The sequence below is a fragment of the Choloepus didactylus genome, chromosome 2 (genome assembly GCF_015220235.1).
Source record: "Choloepus didactylus isolate mChoDid1 chromosome 2, mChoDid1.pri, whole genome shotgun sequence".
NCBI classification, from domain to species: Eukaryota; Metazoa; Chordata; class Mammalia; order Pilosa; family Megalonychidae; genus Choloepus; species Choloepus didactylus.
The window spans coordinates 212,054,050-212,060,993 of record NC_051308.1 but is presented as its reverse complement, the minus strand read 5'-3'; positions in this window follow the sequence as shown (position 1 = coordinate 212,060,993).

Sequence of the window (6,944 nt, the reverse complement as noted above, 5' to 3'; positions counted from 1 at the left end):
ATGTAATAAAGATGTCTGGACAGTCCATAAAAACACAGGGGGTGGGCAACTACCCGTGAGGAGAGTTCCTTCATAGAGGAAGAGCAATTTGATCTGGGTGCGAACTGTGAATTGAAGTTGTACCGATGGGAAAGAACATTTTAAGGAGAGGGTTCAGCATGGCCAAAGGCAGTGAAATTTGAAAGTCACTTGTATTGGGCACCAGTGAATAGTTCTGAGAAGAAGAGTAGATGGGGTGGGGGGTGGGGATGGCAGGATATGACCCTGGAAAGTTAGACTGTCACAACCAGTTGTGGTCAGATGACAAAAAGATGAAGGTCAGGATGCTTTTGCCCCAGTGCCCCAAGGAAATTTGGTGCTGAACCCCTTTTTTCTCTCAGAAGGTAAAAGCAATGCAATAAGCACTACCAATAATTCTGATCTCCGGGACAATATGAGAATAAATCCATTCAAGCAGGACCTTGTCATTCATTCTTTCATTTTTTTTTTCATTCAACAAACATCTATCCTGTGAAAACAAAGACAAAAGCAACTGGACAAATATACAGGGGAAATATGGACTGGGCAAGCCACGGCTGTGAAGACCTGAGGCTACGTATCAAAAGGAAAGCAGAAAGAGGAAGACAAAGGATGGCGATGGGAGGGATGGAGTGGTAACAGCTCTCTGGAAGAGCAGAAATACTCAAGCGCGCCAACATGGAAAGGAATCAGAAGGGACCAGAAGGGTGAAGCAGGTTTGGGAAGGGGGAGAGAAAAAAAAAAAAAAAAAAAAGGAGGGGAAGGAAACAGGAGAAGAGTAAACCATGGGAATGTTTGTGAGAGATTGAGATACAATATCTGTGGACATTTTGTTAGTTTGGTGGCAGGAAAAGAATTATAAATATGTGCGGTAGGCAAATACTTCACACAATAAAATGCCTTGTGGGTATGAATGTGAGGGCATGTGAGAAATCAAGCGCAGGCTATCAGCAATGGTCCTGCCCTTGGGAGACAGGCCAAGTATATATTCAAGGCACTTGTTACCAGAGTCTCTGAGCCCCTGGGGCGTATCCGAAGTCTGAGCCAAATGGGTTATGTGTATCTCAATCCAGCAAAAGCAGCTGCTGGCCCGTTATCAGGGGCTTTTGTCCACCATGGGGAGCTGCTGCTCTTGTCCCTCCACTCTGAGTCCAGCCCTCGAAGTGGCCGGTGAGGCTGTGATTCCACTCCGGTGCCCACGGAGAGGTGGCTCCGGCTTCAGGCCAGTCCCTGGGACTTCTCCCTTTGGATTTGCTCTGCCCTGGTCTCCCGAGTTCCACTGTGAGTCAAGGGCAGTCCAATGCCCTCTGTGGTTTCCTTCTGCTCTGGCAGTGAAGAGCACAGAACCTAAACGCTGGCTCAAATCGGGAACCATTATCCAAACGGAAAGCCCTCAGAGAGAAATCGAATGGGGCAGATGTACAAATTAAAATGCTAGGTTCTGTAATTATGAGCCTGCTCTTCATGTGGCCTTGATTCTGAGCTCTCCCCCTTTGATGATGATGAGACAGTAGGATGAGACAGTAGCGTTCAACTGCCCAACTAGCCATCCTAGTGTGCCTTGGGCCAGCAGAGCCAGAGCTCACACCAACCCTGCAACCCAACTGCCCCAGCCTCTTTCCATTTCATTGTCTTGCTCCAGCTCTCAAGCCCTGAGAGGACATTTCCCATGGCTCCTGGGATTTTGACACCCTCACTGTCACCACCTTTGCCAAGTAAGACTACTAGGGTTGGCCTGGGAAAGTATCTCTATTTGTTCCTTGAGCTGCCAGCTCACTTGACAGGCTTGGATCTAGTCTCACTGTTCCAGTATCCCCTAACCCCCTCCCCTGCCCCAAATCCCTGTTTCCCCCTCCTCCTGTTCCCCTGCCCTGAAGGCTGCCGGCTTATTCCTTTTGGAGATGAACTCATTGTTGACTTTAACTCACTTTGATGTTTCCCAGGGAAGCATGCTGGCGGGAGGCCCACCCTAGCTCCTTGAAGAAGACAGCCAGGCCAATGCCAGACTGGGTGCCAGGGGCCTTGGAACTGCCAAGACGCCTCCCATTTATGGACAGGCCTAGCTCGACCTGAAGACATTCCAAGTATTTAATCAGCAGCCCATGGTACATATTGAGTTGCAGAGGGAGCCCTCAGAAAGTCCTTTCAGGAGACGAAAACTCTGCCAGAGGAAGGAGCTGGCCTTCTCCATAGCCAGGCTGATGCTCAACAGATGGACAAAGTGCATCCCAATAACAATAATCAATAATCAAAGGCTAGCAGCGGCCGTGCCTGGCCTGAGGGGCTGTGGAGGCTTAGCTCTGCCCTCTTTCCCACCCCAGATCGAGTCCAGCCAGGAATCCATCTAACCCACCTCCCTGCACCAAGCTCCGGGAGGGCCAACAGGCAAGGGAGGAACCATTTTTCACATACTTTCTCTTTCAAAATGTAACCCTGTTTCACAATTTCCTACTTAACTTCTGGAAAGCTCTAGGGCAGAACCCAAGCCACCTTCTCCAGACCTGGCCTGGGTCTCTTATCCTCCTTAATACCTATCTGGTAGTATGGAGAGTGCCAGAGAAAGGCAGCTCTCCCACCATCCCCATCGGTGCCTGCTCACCCAAAGGTCTCTTTGGTGCAGAACTCTCTTGGTGCAGAAGGAGCCTCAACCAAGTTTCTAGCCAAGCCCTGTTTATTCTCCACTTTGTATTCGCTCTTTCCCTTGGGAGAGCCAGCAGGTAGGTCACATCAAAGCAGGTGCACCCAACCCTGGTATGCTCGAGTCTCAGCAACCCCCGAGGCATCTAATCTTCCGATCTTTTCTACTCTTCTATAACTGGGCTTTTGTTCTGGCTCACTTTCCTAGCCAGCCCGTTGCAATGAATCAATTTAACTTGCAGATGAAAACTGTTCTCTCCGGTTGTTTTTCCTCTATCTTACCACCTTTCATCAGGGTTCCCACCTGTTGTCCATTTAAATCTGGTCTGGACTGCAGCTGGAGGGGTCAGGGGCAAAAAAGCCAGCACCCAGGTTCCTGGCCCCATGTCAGAAACACATGTCAGGGCCCAGGAAACTGACCTTTTTCCTAAATTCCCTCTCAGGCCTCTTAAACCAAACCAAACCCAAACAAACCAGGAAAAAAAAAAACCACTTAAAAAAACAAATCCAGAAAATACAACCCTATCACCCAAAATATTGAAATGGAAAACAAATCCATTCTCTGGAGACTTGGTCTGAAACATACCAGAGCAGGAACTGGGCAAGGTGGCCAGAAATGTGTTGGTCTGGGCAAGTTTTTGACCCTGTAGAGGAAAAAGCTGACATTTTCTAAATAACAATGTGGACAGATAACAGCCACATACAAATCATACGCTGTTGTTGCCTAACCTGGGAGTAGGGTTAGGAATCTTGATGTGGATTCCCTCCCTCCAGCGCTCGCTCATTCTGAAAAGCACCAGGTGGTGTTTCTGGACCAGCTGTAGGCTGCCTTCAGGGGGATGCTCCTAGCACTGGGAGCAGGTCACTGCCCCCCATCTTGAAATCTGCCCACCACTCCTAAGCTCAAAAACATTCTTAGGCTTGAAGGGACAAAGGGAGACAGACAGGAGAAGGTCTAGGTGGGCTGTTTTCAAGGATGCCCTGGGATCTCCCCTGGAAGCAACCGAGTACCAGTTTCAGGGAGAATACTTTCCCACCCATACTGTTGTTGATGGGAAAGCTGAAGTCTGAGGTATCCAACATCAGAGGACTCAGGACACCCTGAAGCCGATATTGTGTTCCTTTATTTAGCTGCCTAGAGCTTCAAGGGCTTGGAAGGCTCACGGGGGTGATGCAGAGAAGCCGGAGGCCTCAGAACATCAGCAAGGAGATACAAGAGATACAGGAGATTCCAGCTCCTTCTTTTTTGTTGCTAATAGTGTGGATTTTCGTTGTTGATGTTATTGTTTTAGAGGAAAGAGGCAGTACTTCTCAAACTTTTGCTATGCATACAAATTGCCCGGGAATCTCATTACAAGGCAGAGTTAGACTCATTAGGTTTGGGATGAGGCCCGAGATTCTGCATTTTTAACAAGTTCCCAGATGATGCCACAGTTGCTAGTCTGCAGCCATGCTTAGAGTAGCCAGGGCCTAAGGATCTGGAAAATTGGGGTAAATCACAGCCAAAGATGGTCAAGACATGCAGAGACTGAGGACTGGTACCCAGGAAGAGAGAAGAACAAAGACAATGGCAACACAAATAGAGTCAGAGGCTGAGGTGGCAATGGAGAAAGACAGGGTGACAAAAAGAGAGACAGAGAAGAGAACAGAGTTAGGGAAACAGAGAGAGGCAAAGACAGAGAGACCAAACCCAGAGACAGAGAGAATGATGAAGAATCAGAGTCAGGGAGAAGGACAAGGTGAGGGGCTAAGAGAGAGGCTGGCAGGTGCACAGATGAGATCTCTCACCTTCCAGACCTCTCAGCTTTCCCACACCTGCACCATCCTCTCCTTGCTTCCTCTAACCTGTATCTGGGACATCATTTCCCCTGTGCCCCTGCCATCTTCTTGAGAACCTTCCACTACTGATTTCCCCTTCTCTTTCTTGGGTAGTCAATCTCTTTCACTTAATTGGACCCTTCCCATCAGGTTTTAACCATGTTCAAGTCCTTGCCATCTAAAAAAAATATATATATATATTTGACCCTACATCTCTTTCTAACCCCTGTCCTGATTCTCTCCTTTTCACAGTCAAACTTCTTGAAGGGCTTGTCTGAACTTATTTCTGCCCCCACTGCTTTCCCAAAACAGCTCTTGCTAAGGTTACTATAGGTGCACATTTGCTAAATCCAATGGTAATTTTCCAGTCCTTATTTTATTTGATGTCTTGGCAGGTATTGATCCTCTTGATCTCTCCTTCTCCTTGCTGGCATCTGGGATATCAAATTCCCCTGGTTCTCTTCTTACCTCTCTGCCTGCCCCTTCTCTGACTCCTTCACCATCTCATCCTCTATTTATATTTGGAGGGCCTCAGAGCTGGGGCCTGAGCCCTCCCTTCACCCAGTACTCACTTTTTAGTTGATCTCTCCCAAACCCACGCCTCAATTATCTTGTCTACATCAATTTCTATTCCAGCCCAGACGTCCCCTAAGCACTCTGGATTCAAATTTGTGTCTATACAACATCTACTCACCATCTTCACCAGGCACCTCAAACTCAACGTGATCAAAACCAAATCTATGTTCTGCCATCTCCTCCCAAACTGGTCTTCTTCATGGCTTCCCCACCTCAGAAAACAGTAGCAGCAGCATCTGTCTGGTTGTTTGAGCCAGAAATTGGGATGTCAGCCTTGACACACCTCTCTGTCCCTCACTTCCATCTGCCATATCTGGTTCTCACCAAACTCTGTGAACTTTATCCCCAAATGACTTGGCCCATTTCTCTCCATTCCCACTGCCACTATCCTAGTTCAAGCCTCCATCACTTCTCACCTGGATGATGGCAACGGCCTCCTAATCAGCCTCCCTCCAAGCTGCTTTCCACACCACAGCCAATGTGATTTTTGCAAAATGCAAATCCGATCATGTTGGCTCACTGCATAAAACCCTTCAGCAGCCTCCCTTGGCTCTGAGAATAAAGACCCAATTCCAGGAGACCTTTCTGGGATCATCTCACTTCACTTACCCTTTGGGCCTTTCAGATATACTCATATACCAGGTTCATTTCTGCCACAGGACATTTGTATGTGCTGCTTCCACTATACACACATGCACTCATTGTCCAAATCACTATCCATTGGCCACATGTGGCTATTGAGCTCTTGAAATGTGGTTAGTGCAACTGAAGAACTGACTTGTTAATATCATTTAATTTAATTAACTAAATTTAAAATTTAAAAACTCGATATTCAATTTATTGTTGGAAAACTGTTAAGTATGCTTGGAACAACTTAGATATGTGAATCTACTTTTTCTACTCTAATTTTTATGAAATCTAAATATAGATCCAAGTATTTCTGGTGGAAAATTTAGTGTCTGAATCAAGATATGCTATAAGTGTAAAAATACACATAGAATGTTGAAGATTTGGTTTGGAAAAACAATATAAGAGTTCATAATGATTTTCATATTGAGTACATGTTGAAAAGAGAATATTTTGCATATATTTGGTTAAATAAAACATATGATTAAAATGAACTTCACCTGTTTCTTTTTATTCTTCTAAATGTGGCTACTAGAAGATTTTAAATTATGTATATAGCTTGCTTTATATTTCTATTGGACAGCACTGACCTGGAATGCCCATTCCTTCTCTCTTTGTCTTAACTCCCACTCATCCTTCAGAGCTTGGCTCAAATATCAGCTCATCTGAGAAGTTTCCCTGAGATAGTCTTTTATTTTTATTTGCTTGTATTCAGTTTCATAGCTACACACACGTGCCAGTGATTGCCTGCCCTTCGCTCCCTCCATTTGTAATTATACAGTCACTTGTGTGATTACTTGATTCACACCTATCTCCCCCACCAACTTCTAAGTGCTGCGAGAGCATGGCCCATATGGAAACCAAATGCATGGTCCAGAGCCTGTTAGCAAAGGCTGCCCCTGCACACTTCAGAATGCCATAGAGGTCAACCCATCCAGTGCACTGCCTTTGGGGAGGACTGTTCCCAACCATCTCCGAGAGCCAGAGGCCCCCCAGGAGTGCCTCTGTAGCCCTTGAGATTCTTCCAGACAGAAAGTCCTCTTTTGCAGCTGACCAGTCGCCCTCCTTCTGCAAGCTGGGCAAGGCACTCATGTTCCCTCCTTAGAGGTAATCAGAGCTTCTCAAACTTTAATGTGTATGCCAGTCACCTGGGAATCTTGTTTAAAATGCAGACTCTGGTTGATTAGGTTTGGGATGGGACCTGAGGTTCGCATTTCTAACAAACTCCCTGGTGAAGACGTCACTGCTGGTCCACAGACCACACTCGA